This window comes from Polyodon spathula, chromosome 2 (assembly GCF_017654505.1).
Source record: "Polyodon spathula isolate WHYD16114869_AA chromosome 2, ASM1765450v1, whole genome shotgun sequence".
Lineage (NCBI taxonomy): Eukaryota > Metazoa > Chordata > Actinopteri > Acipenseriformes > Polyodontidae > Polyodon > Polyodon spathula.
The window spans coordinates 101,600,827-101,621,362 of NC_054535.1; the positions used below are offsets into that span (position 1 = coordinate 101,600,827).

At 46.9% G+C, this 20,536-nt stretch overlaps 1 protein-coding gene and 1 long non-coding RNA gene across 15 annotated transcripts in view; one reads left to right on the forward strand and one right to left on the reverse strand.

Moving 5' to 3' along the window:
- The window catches only part of LOC121305674 (calpastatin-like), a 99,112-nt gene that overhangs the window by 12,816 nt on the left and 65,760 nt on the right, over nucleotides 1-20,536 (reverse strand). The gene's annotated exons all lie outside the window — the stretch shown is intronic.
- On the forward strand, nucleotides 19,128-20,531 carry LOC121305762. The gene is made up of 3 exons (XR_005948121.1): nucleotides 19,128-19,545; nucleotides 19,753-19,851; nucleotides 20,093-20,531. It is a non-coding gene; the product is annotated as an uncharacterized LOC121305762 (long non-coding RNA).

A 20,536-nucleotide genomic window follows, 5' to 3' on the forward strand; every position in this document is an offset into this window, starting at 1 on the left:
TGCCTGAATGCAGATCCTTCAGGCATGGCTCAGGCTCCTACACTAACACAACACTGCCTGAATGCAGATCCTTCAGGCATGGCTCAGGCTCCTACACTGACACAACACTGTGTGAATGCAGATCATGCAGGCATGGCTCAGGCTCCTACACTAGCACAACACTGTGTGAATGCAGATCATGCAGGCATGGCTCAGGCTCCTACACTAGCACAACACTGTGTGAATGCAGATCATGCAGGCATGGCTCAGGCTCCTACACTAGCACAACACTGTGTGAATGCAGATCATTCAGGCATGGCTCAGGCTCCTACACTAACACAACACTGCCTGAATGCAGATCATTCAGACATGGCTCAGGCTCCTACACAAACACAACACTGCCTGAATGCAGATCATCCAGACATGGCTCAGGCTCCTACACTAACACAACACTGCCTGAATGCAGATCATTCAGGCATGGCTCAGGCTCATACACTAACACATTCACATGGCTGCCTACACTAACTAACACAACACTGAATGCAGATCATTCAGGCATGGCTCAGGCTCCTACACTAACACAACACTGCCTGAATTCTGATCATTCATGCATGGCTCAGGGTCCTACACTAACACAACACTGCCTAAATGCAGATAACACAACATTGAATGCAGATCATGGCTCAGGCTCCTACACTAACACAACACTGCCTGAATGCAGATCATTCAGGCATGGCTCAGGCTCCTACACTAACACAACACTGTGAATGAATGCAGGCTCCTACACTAACACAACACTGATTCAGATCATGGCTCAGGCTCCTACACTAACACAACACTGAGTGAATGCAGATCATTCAGGCATGGCTCAGGCTCATACACAACACAACACTGCCTGAATGCAGATCATTCAGGCATGGCTCAGGCTCCTACACTAACACAACACTGCCTGAATGCAGATCATTCAGGCATGGCTCAGGCTCCTACACTAACACAACACTGCCTGAATGCAGATCATTCAGGCATGGCTCAGGCTCCTACACTAACACAACACTGCCTGAATGCAGATCATTCAGGCATGGCTCAGGCTCCTACACTAACACAACACTGCCTGAATGCAGATCATTCAGGCATGGCTCAGGCTCCTACACTAACACAACACTGCCTGAATGCAGATCATTCAGGCATGGCTCAGGCTCCTACACTAACACAACACTGCCGGAATGCAGATCATTCAGGCATGGCTCAGGCTCCTACACAACACAACACTGCCTGAATGCAGATCATTCAGGCATGGCTCAGGCTCATACACTAACACAACACTGCCTGAATGCAGGTCATTCAGGCATGGCTCAGGCTCCTACGCTAACACAACACTGCCTGAATGCAGATCATTCAGGCATGGCTCAGGCTCCTACACTAACACAACACTGCCTGAATGCAGATCATTCAGGCATGGCTCAGGCTCCTACACTAACACAACACTGCCTGAATGCAGATCATTCAGGCATGGCTCAGGCTCCTACACTAACACAACACTGCCTGAATGCAGATCATTCAGGCATGGCTCAGGCTCCTACACTAACACAACACTGCCTGAATGCAGATCATTCAGGCATGGCTCAGGCTCCTACACTAACACAACACTGCCTGAATGCAGATCATTCAGGCATGGCTCAGGCTCATACACTAACACAACACTGCCTGAATGCAGATCATTCAGGCATGGCTCAGGCTCCTACACTAACACAACACTGCCTGAATGCAGATCATTCAGGCATGGCTCAGGCTCCTACACTAACACAACACTGCCTGAATGCAGATCATTCAGGCATGGCTCAGGCTCCTACACTAACACAACACTGCCTGAATGCAGATCATTCAGGCATGGCTCAGGCTCCTACACTAACACAACACTGCCTGAATGCAGATCATTCAGGCATGGCTCAGGCTCCTACACTAACACAACACTGCCTGAATGCAGATCATTCAGGCATGGCTCAGGCTCCTACACTAACACAACACTGCCTGAATGCAGATCATTCAGGCATGGCTCAGGCTCATACACTAACACAACACTGCCTGAATGCAGATCATTCAGGCATGGCTCAGGCTCCTACACTAACACAACACTGCCTGAATGCAGATCATTCAGGCATGGCTCAGGCTCCTACACTAACACAACACTGCCTGAATGCAGATCATTCAGGCATGGCTCAGGCTCCTACACTAACACAACACTGCCTGAATGCAGATCATTCAGGCATGGCTCAGGCTCCTACACTAACACAACACTGCCTGAATGCAGATCATTCAGGCATGGCTCAGGCTCCTACACTAACACAACACTGCCTGAATGCAGATCATTCAGGCATGGCTCAGGCTCCTACACTAACACAACACTGCCTGAATGCAGATCATTCAGGCATGGCTCAGGCTCCTACACTAACACAACACTGCCTGAATGCAGATCATTCAGGCATGGCTCAGGCTCCTACACTAACACAACACTGCCTGAATGCAGATCATTCAGGCATGGCTCAGGCTCCTACACTAACACAACACTGCCTGAATGCAGATCATTCAGGCATGGCTCAGGCTCCTACACTAACACAACACTGCCTGAATGCAGATCATTCAGGCATGGCTCAGGCTCCTACACTAACACAACACTGCCTGAATGCAGATCATTCAGGCATGGCTCAGGCTCCTACACTAACACAACACTGTGTGAATGCAGATCATTCAGGCATGGCTCAGGCTCCTACACTAACACAACACTGCCTGAATGCAGATCATTCAGGCATGGCTCAGGCTCCTACACTAACACAACACTGCCTGAATGCAGATCATTCAGGCATGGCTCAGGCTCCTACACTAACACAACACTGTGTGAATGCAGATCATTCAGGCATGGCTCAGGCTCCTACACTAACACAACACTGCCTGAATGCAGATCATTCAGGCATGGCTCAGGCTCCTACACTAACACAACACTGCCTGAATGCAGATCATTCAGGCATGGCTCAGGCTCCTACACTAACACAACACTGCCTGAATGCAGATCATTCAGGCATGGCTCAGGCTCCTACACTAACACAACACTGCCTGAATGCAGATCATTCAGGCATGGCTCAGGCTCATACACTAACACAACACTGCCTGAATGCAGATCATTCAGGCATGGCTCAGGCTCATACACTAACACAACACTGCCTGAATGCAGATCATTCAGGCATGGCTCAGGCTCCTACACTAACACAACACTGCCTGAATGCAGATCATTCAGGCATGGCTCAGGCTCATACACTAACACAACACTGCCTGAATGCAGATCATTCAGGCATGGCTCAGGCTCATACACTAACACAACACTGCCTGAATGCAGATCATTCAGGCATGGCTCAGGCTCATACACTAACACAACACTGCCTGAATGCAGATCATTCAGGCATGGCTCAGGCTCCTACACTAACACAACACTGCCTGAATGCAGATCATTCAGGCATGGCTCAGGCTCCTACACTAACACAACACTGCCTGAATGCAGATCATTCAGGCATGGCTCAGGCTCCTACACTAACACAACACTGCCTGAATGCAGATCATTCAGGCATGGCTCAGGCTCCTACACTAACACAACACTGCCTGAATGCAGATCATTCAGGCATGGCTCAGGCTCCTACACTAACACAACACTGCCTGAATGCAGATCATTCAGGCATGGCTCAGGCTCCTACACTAACACAACACTGAGTGAATGCAGATCATTCAGGCATGGCTCAGGCTCCTACACTAACACAACACTGAGTGAATGCAGATCATTCAGGCATGGCTCAGGCTCCTACACTAACACAACACTGCCTGAATGCAGATCATTCAGGCATGGCTCAGGCTCCTACACTAACACAACACTGCCTGAATGCAGATCATTCAGGCATGGCTCAGGCTCCTACACTAACACAACACTGCCTGAATGCAGATCATTCAGGCATGGCTCAGGCTCCTACACTAACACAACACTGCCTGAATGCAGATCATTCAGGCATGGCTCAGGCTCCTACACTAACACAACACTGCCTGAATGCAGATCATTCAGGCATGGCTCAGGCTCCTACACTAACACAACACTGCCTGAATGCAGATCATTCAGGCATGGCTCAGGCTCCTACACTAACACAACACTGCCTGAATGCAGATCATTCAGGCATGGCTCAGGCTCCTACACTAACACAACACTGCCTGAATGCAGATCATTCAGGCATGGCTCAGGCTCCTACACTAACACAACACTGCCTGAATGCAGATCATTCAGGCATGGCTCAGGCTCCTACACTAACACAACACTGCCTGAATGCAGATCATTCAGGCATGGCTCAGGCTCCTACACTAACACAACACTGCCTGAATGCAGATCATTCAGGCATGGCTCAGGCTCCTACACTAACACAACACTGCCTGAATGCAGATCATTCAGGCATGGCTCAGGCTCCTACACTAACACAACACTGCCTGAATGCAGATCATTCAGGCATGGCTCAGGCTCATACACTAACACAACACTGCCTGAATGCAGATCATTCAGGCATGGCTCAGGCTCCTACACTAACACAACACTGCCTGAATGCAGATCATTCAGGCATGGCTCAGGCTCCTACACTAACACAACACTGCCTGAATGCAGATCATTCAGGCATGGCTCAGGCTCCTACACTAACACAACACTGCCTGAATGCAGATCATTCAGGCATGGCTCAGGCTACACTAACACAACACTGCCTGAACAGATCATTCACATGGCTCAGGCTCCTACACTAACACAACACTGCCTGAATGCAGATCATTCAGGCATGGCTCAGGCTCCTACACTAACACAACACTGCCTGAATGCAGATCATTCAGGCATGGCTCAGGCTCCTACACTAACACAACACTGCCTGAATGCAGATCATTCAGGCATGGCTCAGGCTCCTACACTAACACAACACTGCCTGAATGCAGATCATTCAGGCATGGCTCAGGCTCCTACACTAACACAACACTGCCTGAATGCAGATCATTCAGGCATGGCTCAGGCTCCTACACTAACACAACACTGCCTGAATGCAGATCATTCAGGCATGGCTCAGGCTCCTACACTAACACAACACTGTGTGAATGCAGATCATTCAGGCATGGCTCAGGCTCCTACACTAACACAACACTGTGTGAATGCAGATCATTCAGGCATGGCTCAGGCTCCTACACTAACACAACACTGCCTGAATGCAGATCATTCAGGCATGGCTCAGGCTCCTACACTAACACAACACTGCCTGAATGCAGATCATTCAGGCATGGCTCAGGCTCCTACACTAACACAACACTGCCTGAATGCAGATCATTCAGGCATGGCTCAGGCTCCTACACTAACACAACACTGCCTGAATGCAGATCATTCAGGCATGGCTCAGGCTCCTACACTAACACAACACTGCCTGAATGCAGATCATTCAGGCATGGCTCAGGCTCCTACACTAACACAACACTGCCTGAATGCAGATCATTCAGGCATGGCTCAGGCTCCTACACTAACACAACACTGCCTGAATGCAGATCATTCAGGCATGGCTCAGGCTCCTACACTAACACAACACTGCCTGAATGCAGATCATTCAGGCATGGCTCAGGCTCCTACACTAACACAACACTGCCTGAATGCAGATCATTCAGGCATGGCTCAGGCTCCTACACTAACACAACACTGCCTGAATGCAGATCATTCAGGCATGGCTCAGGCTCCTACACTAACACAACACTGCCTGAATGCAGATCATTCAGGCATGGCTCAGGCTCCTACACTAACACAACACTGCCTGAATGCAGATCATTCAGGCATGGCTCAGGCTCCTACACTAACACAACACTGCCTGAATGCAGATCATTCAGGCATGGCTCAGGCTCCTACACTAACACAACACTGCCTGAATGCAGATCATTCAGGCATGGCTCAGGCTCCTACACTAACACAACACTGCCTGAATGCAGATCATTCAGGCATGGCTCAGGCTCCTACACTAACACAACACTGCCTGAATGCAGATCATTCAGGCATGGCTCAGGCTCCTCCTACACTAACACAACACTGCCTGAATGCAGATCATTCAGGCATGGCTCAGGCTCCTACACTAACACAACACTGCCTGAATGCAGATCATTCAGGCATGGCTCAGGCTCCTACACTAACACAACACTGCCTGAATGCAGATCATTCAGGCATGGCTCAGGCTCCTACACTAACACAACACTGTGTGAATGCAGATCATTCAGGCATGGCTCAGGCTCCTACACTAACACAACACTGCCTGAATGCAGATCATTCAGGCATGGCTCAGGCTCCTACACTAACACAACACTGCCTGAATGCAGATCATTCAGGCATGGCTCAGGCTCCTACACTAACACAACACTGCCTGAATGCAGATCATTCAGGCATGGCTCAGGCTCCTACACTAACACAACACTGCCTGAATGCAGATCATTCAGGCATGGCTCAGGCTCCTACACTAACACAACACTGCCTGAATGCAGATCATTCAGGCATGGCTCAGGCTCCTACACTAACACAACACTGCCTGAATGCAGATCATTCAGGCATGGCTCAGGCTCCTACACTAACACAACACTGCCTGAATGCAGATCATTCAGGCATGGCTCAGGCTCCTACACTAACACAACACTGCCTGAATGCAGATCATTCAGGCATGGCTCAGGCTCCTACACTAACACAACACTGCCTGAATGCAGATCATTCAGGCATGGCTCAGGCTCCTACACTAACACAACACTGTGTGAATGCAGATCATTCAGGCATGGCTCAGGCTCCTACACTAACACAACACTGCCTGAATGCAGATCATTCAGGCATGGCTCAGGCTCCTACACTAACACAACACTGCCTGAATGCAGATCATTCAGGCATGGCTCAGGCTCCTACACTAACACAACACTGCCTGAATGCAGATCATTCAGGCATGGCTCAGGCTCCTACACTAACACAACACTGCCTGAATGCAGATCATTCAGGCATGGCTCAGGCTCCTACACTAACACAACACTGCCTGAATGCAGATCATTCAGGCATGGCTCAGGCTCCTACACTAACACAACACTGCCTGAATGCAGATCATTCAGGCATGGCTCAGGCTCCTACACTAACACAACACTGCCTGAATGCAGATCATTCAGGCATGGCTCAGGCTCCTACACTAACACAACACTGCCTGAATGCAGATCATTCAGGCATGGCTCAGGCTCCTACACTAACACAACACTGCCTGAATGCAGATCATTCAGGCATGGCTCAGGCTCCTACACTAACACAACACTGCCTGAATGCAGATCATTCAGGCATGGCTCAGGCTCCTACACTAACACAACACTGTGTGAATGCAGATCATTCAGGCATGGCTCAGGCTCCTACACTAACACAACACTGCCTGAATGCAGATCATTCAGGCATGGCTCAGGCTCCTACACTAACACAACACTGCCTGAATGCAGATCATTCAGGCATGGCTCAGGCTCCTACACTAACACAACACTGCCTGAATGCAGATCATTCAGGCATGGCTCAGGCTCCTACACTAACACAACACTGCCTGAATGCAGATCATTCAGGCATGGCTCAGGCTCCTACACTAACACAACACTGCCTGAATGCAGATCATTCAGGCATGGCTCAGGCTCCTACACTAACACAACACTGCCTGAATGCAGATCATTCAGGCATGGCTCAGGCTCCTACACTAACACAACACTGCCTGAATGCAGATCATTCAGGCATGGCTCAGGCTCATACACTAACACAACACTGCCTGAATGCAGATCATTCAGGCATGGCTCAGGCTCCTACACTAACACAACACTGCCTGAATGCAGATCATTCAGGCATGGCTCAGGCTCCTACACTAACACAACACTGCCTGAATGCAGATCATTCAGGCATGGCTCAGGCTCCTACACTAACACAACACTGCCTGAATGCAGATCATTCAGGCATGGCTCAGGCTCCTACACTAACACAACACTGCCTGAATGCAGATCATTCAGGCATGGCTCAGGCTCCTACACTAACACAACACTGCCTGAATGCAGATCATTCAGGCATGGCTCAGGCTCCTACACTAACACAACACTGCCTGAATGCAGATCATTCAGGCATGGCTCAGGCTCCTACACTAACACAACACTGCCTGAATGCAGATCATTCAGGCATGGCTCAGGCTCCTACACTAACACAACACTGCCTGAATGCAGATCATTCAGGCATGGCTCAGGCTCCTACACTAACACAACACTGTGTGAATGCAGATCATTCAGGCATGGCTCAGGCTCCTACACTAACACAACACTGCCTGAATGCAGATCATTCAGGCATGGCTCAGGCTCCTACACTAACACAACACTGCCTGAATGCAGATCATTCAGGCATGGCTCAGGCTCCTACACTAACACAACACTGCCTGAATGCAGATCATTCAGGCATGGCTCAGGCTCCTACACTAACACAACACTGCCTGAATGCAGATCATTCAGGCATGGCTCAGGCTCCTACACTACAGCTAACACAACACTGCCTGAATGCAGATCATTCAGGCATGGCTCAGGCTCCTACACTAACACAACACTGCCTGAATGCAGATCATTCAGGCATGGCTCAGGCTCCTACACTAACACAACACTGCCTGAATGCAGATCATTCAGGCATGGCTCAGGCTCCTACACTAACACAACACTGCCTGAATGCAGATCATTCAGGCATGGCTCAGGCTCCTACACTAACACAACACTGCCTGAATGCAGATCATTCAGGCATGGCTCAGGCTCCTACACTAACACAACACTGCCTGAATGCAGATCATTCAGGCATGGCTCAGGCTCCTACACTAACACAACACTGCCTGAATGCAGATCATTCAGGCATGGCTCAGGCTCCTACACTAACACAACACTGCCTGAATGCAGATCATTCAGGCATGGCTCAGGCTCCTACACTAACACAACACTGCCTGAATGCAGATCATTCAGGCATGGCTCAGGCTCCTACACTAACACAACACTGCCTGAATGCAGATCATTCAGGCATGGCTAACACAACAGGCTCCTACACTAACACAACACTGCCTGAATGCAGATCATTCAGGCATGGCTCAGGCTCATACACTAACACAACACTGCCTGAATGCAGATCATTCAGGCATGGCTCAGGCTCCTACACTAACACAACACTGCCTGAATGCAGATCATTCAGGCATGGCTCAGGCTCCTACACTAACACAACACTGCCTGAATGTAGATCATTCAGGCATGGCTCAGGCTCCTACACTAACACAACACTGTGTGAATGCAGATCATTCAGGCATGGCTCAGGCTCATAAGAACATAAGAACATAAGAAAGTTTACAAACGAGAGGAGGCCATTCGGCCCATCTTGCTCGTTTGGTTGTTAGTAGCTTATTGATCCCAAAATCTCATCAAGCATCTTCTTGAAGGATCCCAGGGTGTCAGCTTCAACAACATTACTGGGGAGTTGATTCCAGACCCTCACAATTCTCTGTGTAAAAAAGTGTCTCCTATTTTCTGTTTTGAATGCCCCTTTTTCTAAACTCCATTTGTGACCCCTGGTCCTTGTTTCTTTTTTCAGGCTGAAAAAGTCCCTTGGGTCGACACTGTCAATACCTTTTAGAATTTTGAATGCTTGAATTAGGTCGCCACGTAGTCTTCTTTGTTCAAGACTGAACAGATTCAATTCTTTTAGCCTGTCTGCATATGACATGCCTTTTAAGCCCGGAATAATTCTGGTCGCTCTTCTTTGCACTCTTTCTAGAGCAGCAATATCTTTTTTATAGCGAGGTGACCAGAACTGCACACAATATTCAAGATGAGGTCTTACAAGTGCATTGTACAGTTTTAACATTACTTCCCTTGATTTAAATTCAACACTTTTCACAATGTATCCGAGCATCTTGTTAGCCTTTTTTATAGCTTCCCCACATTGCCTAGATGAAGACATTTCTGAGTCAACAAAAACTCCTAGGTCTTTTTCATAGATTCCTTCTCCAATTTCAGTATCTCCCATATGATATTTATAATGCACATTTTTATTTCCTGCGTGCAGTACCTTACACTTTTCTCTATTAAATGTCATTTGCCATGTGTCTGCCCAGTTCTGAATCTTGTCTAGATCATTTTGAATGACCTTTGCTGCTGCAACAGTGTTTGCCACTCCTCCTACTTTTGTGTCGTCTGCAAATTTAACAAGTTTGCTTACTATACCAGAATCTAAATCATTAATGTAGATTAGGAATAGCAGAGGACCTAATACTGATCCCTGTGGTACACCACTGGTTACCACACTCCATTCTGAGGTTTTTCCTCTAATCAGTACTTTCTGTTTTCTACATGTTAACCACTCCCTAATCCATGTACATGTGTTTCCTTGAATCCCAACTGCGTTCAGTTTGAGAATTAATCTTTTGTGCGGGACTTTGTCAAAAGCTTTCTGGAAATCTAAATAAACCATGTCATATGCTTTGCAATTATCCATTATCGATGTTGCATCCTCAAAAAAATCAAGCAAGTTAGTTAGGCACGATCTCCCTTTCCTAAAACCATGTTGACTGTCTCCCAGGACCCTGTTACCATATAGGTAATTTTCCATTTTGGATCTTATTATAGTTTCCATAAGTTTGCATATAATAGAAGTCAGGCTTACTGGTCTGTAGTTACCTGGTTCAGTTTTGTTTCCCTTTTTGTGGATCGGTATTACGTTTGCAATTTTCCAGTCTGTCGGTACCACCCCTGTGTCAAGAGACTGCTGCATGATCTTGGTTAGCGGTTTGTAAATTACTTCTTTCATTTCTTTGAGTACTACTGGGAGGATCTCATCCGGCCCAGGGGATTTGTTTATTTTAAGAGCTCCTAGTCCCTTTAACACTTCTGCCTCAGTTATGCTAAAGTTATTTAAAACTGGATAGGAACTGGATGACATGTGGGGCATGTTGTCAGTATCTTCCTTTGTAAAAACTTGTGAAAAGTAATCATTTAATATATTTGCTATTTTTTTTTCTTCATCTACGATTTTGCCATTTGTATCTCTTAAACATTTAATCTCCTCTTTGAATGTTCTCTTGCTGTTGTAATATTGGAAAAACATTTTGGAATTGGTTTTAGCTCCCTTAGCAATGTTCATTTCTATTTCTCTCTTGGCCTTTCTAACTTCCTTTTTGACTTGCGTTTGCAGTTCCGTGTACTCTTTCTGCGTACTTTCTTTTCGGTCCTTTTTTAATGCTCTGTAAAGTGCCTTTTTTCGCTGAATATTTTTTTTAATTGATCTATTAAACCATTTTGGCAATTTAGTTTTACATTTAGATTTGTCTACTTTAGGGATGTAATTGTTTTGCGCCTCTAGTACTACATTTTTGAAGAACAACCATCCTTCTTCTGTGGGTGTTTTCTCTATTTTACTCCAATCTACTTCTGTTAGTCTCTGTTTCATACCTTCATAGTTTGCTTTTCTAAAATTGTAAACCTTAACTTTAGTCTTTACTTTTGGGGATTTAAAAAACACTTCAAATGAGACCATGTTATGGTCTGAGTTTGCCAGTGGTTCTCTGACCTCTGTTTTAGTTATTCTATCTTCGTTATTTGAAAAGACTAAATCAAGGCATGCCTCCCCTCTAGTGGGTGCCTTCACAAATTGTGTTAGGAAGCAGTCATTTGTCATTTCCACCATTTCTATTTCATCCTTCGCGCTACCCACCGGGTTTTCCCATTTTATATGGGGGAAGTTGAAATCCCCCATTAGTATGGCTTCTCCTTTGCTACACACATTTCTAATGTCATTGTATAACAGATTATTGTGCTCACCGTCTGAATCTGGCGGTCTATAGCATGCTCCTATTATTATGCCTTTTGAATTTTTGTCTGTTATTCTGACCCATATTGATTCGGTTTTATTTTCTTTGTCCAGGTTTAACACCTGGGCTTCAAGACTGTTTCTTATGTATAGCGCTACCCCTCCTCCTCTTCTGTCCTGCCTGTCTTTCCTATACAGTGTATACCCACAAATATTATATTCGTCCCCATCACTCTCAGATAACCACGTTTCTGTAACACCTATCACATCATAGTTACCTGTTAGTGCAGTAGCTTCAAGTTCTAGAATTTTGTTTCTGATACTTCTAGCATTTAGATAAATACATTTAATGGTTGTCTTACCTGAGTTGTTGTTCTTGTTTTGATGCGGTCTCCCTTCTGTTTTTTTTGTTGATTTCTCCCCCCTTCCTTTCTAGTTTAAATGCTTCCGAACCTGCTCGAGGATCTTTTCTCCAAGTAGACTAGTTCCCTTGTTATTTAAATGCAGTCCATCCCGTCTATACAGATAGTCCTCGTTGTAGAATGTGGTCCAATGATCAAGATAGGTGAAGCCTTCCCGTGTGCACCACGTCTTCAGCCATGCGTTTTGATTAATTATTTCCAGCTGTCCATATGGTCCTTTGCAAGGTGCCGGTAGTATACCAGAAAATACCACAGTTTTGGTTTTCTCTTTTAATTTCCTTCCTAGCTCTCTGAATTTGTTTTGCAGGGATTTTGGTCTGTCTCTTCCAATGTTGTTTGTACCGATGTGGACGACTACTACCGGGTCGTCTCCTGTTCGTTCTAGGAGCCTGTCCACGTTCTCAGTGATGTGCTTGACCGAGGCTCCCGGAAGGCAGCACACTGTTGTAGTAAGGGGGTCCAAACTGCGAACTGAACTTGCTGTGTTTCTCAATATGGAGTCCCCAACAATCATGACCTCCCTTCTTTTTGCTGTCTGGTCACCACTGTCAATGGGGTCCTGGATGTTGTTCCTTTCATTCTCTTGTTGTTGGTTCTGCTCATCACAATTCTGAAGTGACTCAAATCTGTTGGTTGTTTTGATTTCTGGTGGTTGTGTTTGACGAAGTTTCTTTTTTTCCCTGCTTCTGCCTACCTGAACCCAGCTGTTCTGACCTTCTATCTCCCTGGTGGCTTTCAGTCTGTTAGGGGTGATGCAGACTTCCATGAATTGTGGGTGTGCCAGTTCCTCAAGATCCTGTTGCTGTCTCACTTCTTCCAGCTCCATTTCTAGCATACTTACTAGTTTATGCAAATCCTGGATCGTGCGGCACTTTACGCACACTTGGTTTAGCTCCGCTGGGTTTTCTCGGATTTCCCACATCAAGCAGGTGTCACAGATTACAGGCTTGAAGACCATGTTGAGGTTTTTTTTTTTTTTTTTTGAAGTTTAGTTTTCTTCTGCAGCTGTCAACCTGCTTTCAAACTGCTTCGAAACTGCTCTGTACTTTTCCACTCGCTGTACTTCTTCCACTCGCTGTCGCTGGGAAGACTGCCTCGTTTAACTGCGTTGTTCTGCTGTGCTGTCGGCTCCTCCCCTCGCCCGTGTCTCAAAACGGCGCTGAATTTGAATCAGCTGCTCCGAGTTTCAGCTTGTTTGTTATCAGAAAAACACACGCGGCTGTGTTTCCCCAATGTCCTCTGTTTTCTGATTAAAGCAATTCAAGATGCAATTTCTCCTTTCTGCTTCGAAACTGCTCTGTACTTTTCCACGCTGTACTTCTCCCACTCGCTGTCGCTTCCACTCGCTGTCGCTGGGAAGACTGCCTCGTTATACACTAACACAACACTGCCTGAATGCAGATCATTCAGGCATGGCTCAGGCTCCTACACTAACACAACACTGCCTGAATGCAGATCATTCAGGCATGGCTCAGGCTCCTACACTAACACAACACTGTGTGAATGCAGATCATTCAGGCATGGCTCAGGCTCCTACACTAACACAACACTGTGTGAATGCAGATCATTCAGGCATGGCTCAGGCTCCTACACTAACACAACACTGCCTGAATGCAGATCATTCAGGCATGGCTCAGGCTCCTACACTAACACAACACTGCCTGAATGCAGATCATTCAGGCATGGCTCAGGCTCCTACACTAACACAACACTGCCTGAATGCAGATCATTCAGGCATGGCTCAGGCTCCTACACTAACACAACACTGCCTGAATGCAGATCATTCAGGCATGGCTCAGGCTCCTACACTAACACAACACTGCCTGAATGCAGATCATTCAGGCATGGCTCAGGCTCCTACACTAACACAACACTGCCTGAATGCAGATCATTCAGGCATGGCTCAGGCTCCTACACTAACACAACACTGCCTGAATGCAGATCATTCAGGCATGGCTCAGGCTCATACACTAACACAACACTGCCTGAATGCAGATCATTCAGGCATGGCTCAGGCTCCTACACTAACACAACACTGCCTGAATGCAGATCATTCAGGCATGGCTCAGGCTCCTACACTAACACAACACTGCCTGAATGCAGATCATTCAGGCATGGCTCAGGCTCCTACACTAACACAACACTGCCTGAATGCAGATCATTCAGGCATGGCTCAGGCTCCTACACTAACACAACACTGCCTGAATGCAGATCATTCAGGCATGGCTCAGGCTCCTACACTAACACAACACTGCCTGAATGCAGATCATTCAGGCATGGCTCAGGCTCCTACACTAACACAACACTGCCTGAATGCAGATCATTCAGGCATGGCTCAGGCTCCTACACTAACACAACACTGCCTGAATGCAGATCATTCAGGCATGGCTCAGGCTCCTACACTAACACAACACTGCCTGAATGCAGATCATTCAGGCATGGCTCAGGCTCCTACACTAACACAACACTGCCTGAATGCAGATCATTCAGGCATGGCTCAGGCTCCTACACTAACACAACACTGCCTGAATGCAGATCATTCAGGCATGGCTCAGGCTCCTACACTAACACAACACTGCCTGAATGCAGATCATTCAGGCATGGCTCAGGCTCCTACACTAACACAACACTGCCTGAATGCAGATCATTCAGGCATGGCTCAGGCTCCTACACTAACACAACACTGCCTGAATGCAGATCATTCAGGCATGGCTCAGGCTCCTACACTAACACAACACTGCCTGAATGCAGATCATTCAGGCATGGCTCAGGCTCCTACACTAACACAACACTGCCTGAATGCAGATCATTCAGGCATGGCTCAGGCTCCTACACTAACACAACACTGCCTGAATGCAGATCATTCAGGCATGGCTCAGGCTCCTACACTAACACAACACTGCCTGAATGCAGATCATTCAGGCATGGCTCAGGCTCCTACACTAACACAACACTGCCTGAATGCAGATCATTCAGGCATGGCTCAGGCTCCTACACTAACACAACACTGCCTGAATGCAGATCATTCAGGCATGGCTCAGGCTCCTACACTAACACAACACTGCCTGAATGCAGATCATTCAGGCATGGCTCAGGCTCCTACACTAACACAACACTGCCTGAATGCAGATCATTCAGGCATGGCTCAGGCTCCTACACTAACACAACACTGCCTGAATGCAGATCATTCAGGCATGGCTCAGGCTCCTACACTAACACAACACTGCCTGAATGCAGATCATTCAGGCATGGCTCAGGCTCCTACACTAACACAACACTGCCTGAATGCAGATCATTCAGGCATGGCTCAGGCTCCTACACTAACACAACACTGTGTGAATGCAGATCATTCAGGCATGGCTCAGGCTCCTACACTAACACAACACTGCCTGAATGCAGATCATTCAGGCATGGCTCAGGCTCCTACACTAACACAACACTGCCTGAATGCAGATCATTCAGGCATGGCTCAGGCTCCTACACTAACACAACACTGTGTGAATGCAGATCATTCAGGCATGGCTCAGGCTCCTACACTAACACAACACTGCCTGAATGCAGATCATTCAGGCATGGCTCAGGCTCCTACACTAACACAACACTGCCTGAATGCAGATCATTCAGGCATGGCTCAGGCTCCTACACTAACACAACACTGCCTGAATGCAGATCATTCAGGCATGGCTCAGGCTCCTACCCAACACAACACTGCCTGAATGCAGATCATTCAGGCATGGCTCAGGCTCATACACTAACACAACACTGTGTGAATGCAGATCATTCAGGCATGGCTCAGGCTCCTACACTAACACAACACTGCCTGAATGCAGATCATTCAGGCATGGCTCAGGGTCCTACACTAACACAACACTGCCTGAATGCAGATAATTCAGGCATGGCTCAGGCTCCTACACTAACACAACACTGCCTGAATGCAGATCATTCAGACATGGCTCAGGCTCCTACACTAACACAACACTGCCTGAATGCAGATCATTCAGGCATGGCTCAGGCTCCTACACTAACACAACACTGCCTGAATGCAGATCATTCAGGCATGGCTCAGGCTCCTACACTAACACAACACTGCCTGAATGCAGATCATTCAGACATGGCTCAGGCTCCTACACTAACACAACACTGCCTGAATGCAGATCATTCAGGCATGGCTCAGGCTCCTACACTAACACAACACTGCGTGAATGCAGATCATTCAGGCATGGCTCAGGCTCCTACACTAACACAACACTGCCTGAATGCAGATCATTCAGGCATGGCTCAGGCTCCTACACTAACACAACACTGCCTGAATGCAGATCATTCAGGCATGGCTCAGGCTCCTACACTAACACAACACTGCCTGAATGCAGATCATTCAGGCATGGCTCAGGCTCCTACACTAACACAACACTGCCTGAATGCAGATCATTCAGGCATGGCTCAGGCTCCTACACTAACACAACACTGCCTGAATGCAGATCATTCAGGCATGGCTCAGGCTCCTACACTAACACAACACTGCCTGAATGTAGATCATTCAGGCATGGCTCAGGCTCCTACACTAACACAACACTGCCTGAATGCAGATCATTCAGGCATGGCTCAGGCTCCTACACTAACACAACACTGTGTGAATGCAGATCATTCAGGCATGGCTCAGGCTCCTACACTAACACAACACTGCCTGAATGCAGATCATTCAGGCATGGCTCAGGCTCCTACACTAACACAACACTGCCTGAATGCAGATCATTCAGGCATGGCTCAGGCTCCTACACAACACAACACTGCCTGAATGCAGATCATTCAGGCATGGCTCAGGCTCATACACTAACACAACACTGCCTGAATGCAGATCATTCAGGCATGGCTCAGGCTCCTACACTAACACAACACTGCCTGAATGCAGATCATTCAGGCATGGCTCAGGCTCCTACACTAACACAACACTGCCTGAATGCAGATCATTCAGGCATGGCTCAGGCTCCTACACTAACACAACACTGCCTGAATGCAGATCATTCAGGCATGGCTCAGGCTCCTACACTAACACAACACTGCCTGAATGCAGATCATTCAGGCATGGCTCAGGCTCCTACACTAACACAACACTGCCTGAATGCAGATCATTCAGGCATGGCTCAGGCTCATACACTAACACAACACTGCCTGAATGCAGATCATTCAGGCATGGCTCAGGCTCCTACACTAACACAACACTGCCTGAATGCAGATCATTCAGGCATGGCTCAGGCTCCTACACTAACACAACACTGCCTGAATGCAGATCATTCAGGCATGGCTCAGGCTCCTACACTAACACAACACTGCCTGAATGCAGATCATTCAGGCATGGCTCAGGCTCCTACACTAACACAACACTGCCTGAATGCAGATCATTCAGGCATGGCTCAGGCTCCTACACTAACACAACACTGCCTGAATGCAGATCATTCAGGCATGGCTCAGGCTCCTACACTAACACAACACTGCCTGAATGCAGATCATTCAGGCATGGCTCAGGCTCATACACTAACACAACACTGCCTGAATTCAGATCATTCAGGCATGGCTCAGGGTCCTACACTAACACAACACTGCCTGAATGCAGATAATTCAGGCATGGCTCAGGCTCCTACACTAACACAACACTGCCTGAATGCAGATAATTCAGGCATGGCTCAGGCTCCTACACTAACACAACACTGCCTGAATGCAGATCATTCAGGCATGGCTCAGGCTCCTACACTAACACAACACTGCCTGAATGCAGATCATTCAGGCATGGCTCAGGCTCCTACACTAACACAACACTGCCTGAATGCAGATCATTCAGGCATGGCTCAGGCTCCATACACTAACACAACACTGCCTGAATTCAGATCATTCAGGCATGGCTCAGGGTCCTACACTAACACAACACTGCCTGAATGCAGATAATTCAGGCATGGCTCAGGCTCCTACACTAACACAACACTGCCTGAATGCAGATCATTCAGACATGGCTCAGGCTCCTACACTAACACAACACTGCCTGAATGCAGATCATTCAGGCATGGCTCAGGCTCATACACTAACACAACACTGCCTGAATGCAGATCATTCAGGCATGGCTCAGGCTCCTACACTAACACAACACTGCCTGAATGCAGATCATTCAGGCATGGCTCAGGCTCCTACACTAACACAACACTGCCTGAATGCAGATCATTCAGGCATGGCTCAGGCTCCTACACTAACACAACACTGCCTGAATGCAGATCATTCAGGCATGGCTCAGGCTCCTACACTAACACAACACTGCCTGAATGCAGATCATTCAGGCATGGCTCAGGCTCCTACACTAACACAACACTGCCTGAATGCAGATCATTCAGGCATGGCTCAGGCTCATACACAACACAACACTGCCTGAATGCAGATCATTCAGACATGGCTCAGGCTCCTACACTAAACATTATTTATGTGAATCGCTCAGATCCGTGCTTAATCAGTCCGGCGAAGATAAAACACACACGGTTGCAAAACAAAACAAAACACTTAACTCTCATTCCAAACAGTCCTCGTTTCCTCCCATCAACCACAGCAAATTAACAGATTAAGGCGTCACGTTCCCCTAAAGTACCCTCAGCCCCGCCCCCTCCGATAGCTGGTTCAATTACATCTCCTCCAATTCATGAATGAAACTCCGCTCACTGTACTAGGGCGATGACTCCTGGTACCGTGACCCCGTCCCTTTCCTGAATGGCTGGCTTCCGACTGCCTCCGGAATGAACTGCCCAACCATTCAGTACGGGGAACGTAATTCCTGCTGTGCAGTGCTCCCACAGGTCGAGAAGGAGATTGTTGATTTGGATTCATTCGCTCTCTGTCACAAGTCATAACCAAATTTGACCTCTCTTTAGCATTATCAGCATTAGCGGTTGTAGATCAGTTTCACTCCAGTGGTCGAGCTGCACTATAGTAAATGACATACCACACAGGACATGATTAGATCCTGTTACTTTTCTAGATACACAGGTGCATGAATAGATAGTCAGGCTCCTTCTTATTACCTGTATTCTCATTAAATACATGACACACAAGTAGAGCATTACATTCGAGTTTTACATCTCTCAGGCAACTCGGAGGTCATCACAACCATCTTTAAGTATGAGGAAGTTCGTCTGGACTCCTTTAAAACTTGGCCAGAAGATGCTAAAGCAGACCCCAGCATGCTTGCAAAGCCAGGGTTATTTTATACAGGTACAGTAAATATCTTTCATTTCCTTTTCCCTATTTATACTTTAATGACATAGAATCTTTACGTGGAAATGAGTTCATAAAATGAAGATACCCGTGATTGGATACTTGTGTCATATTTATCACAAAACAGTCTTAATACTAACCTCCCCTAGGTGTCTTCTCAATATGCAATATAATATTCCTAAAAAGACTAACCTTATATCCTAGGTGCTGGAGATGCTGTCCAGTGCTTTCAGTGTGGTGCAAGATTAATACAGTGTAAGTTGGAGGACGATCCTTGGGCAGAGCATGCTAAACAAATCCAAGGTAACATTTTGAAAAAAAAAAAAGAAATTCTCATATAAAAAGATACCTATTACACTGAGGACTAAGCAGAGCCCAAACAATGAATCCCCTTTGACTTGAACCACATTCAAACCAGGATGAAAGGCTAGTGATGGAGCCTTCATCGTCACCCAGCACTCCTCCCTATAAGAATGCAGTTTCTTCAGATGAATAAATGAAAATTTCAAAATGTCATTTTTAAAACAATCTGCCTGTTTTTCAGCTGCCAGTTTGCTGCATGAGAGCAGTCAAAGACAAGAACGAGAGTACAAGCAAATTAACAACTTCGAATGAGGTAATAGTCTCATCTTAAAGGGAAAACTAACAGTACAGTCAATCAAATACATTTGATAGACTCTTAAAGATAATAAGAACCCAAGATAGTTGCCTCCCCCTTTACACTGATGTCTGGCTGCAGGTTGCTCTTGATACTTTTGGTTGTTCAGATACAGTATGTTTCACATTGTAATGCAACTGGCTGCGTTGAATATTCTGAAAAGTTCTTCTATCAACCTTTTGCTCAAAAACTTAAAAAACAGGCAGAAGCAACTCATCTGGAGAACACTGTCTCAAGTGCTTTGAAAGAAACAAACTCATCCATCACTGGTAACTATAGTAAATTATGCATTCATGCACTTGAACACATACACACACAAACCTTGCTAAT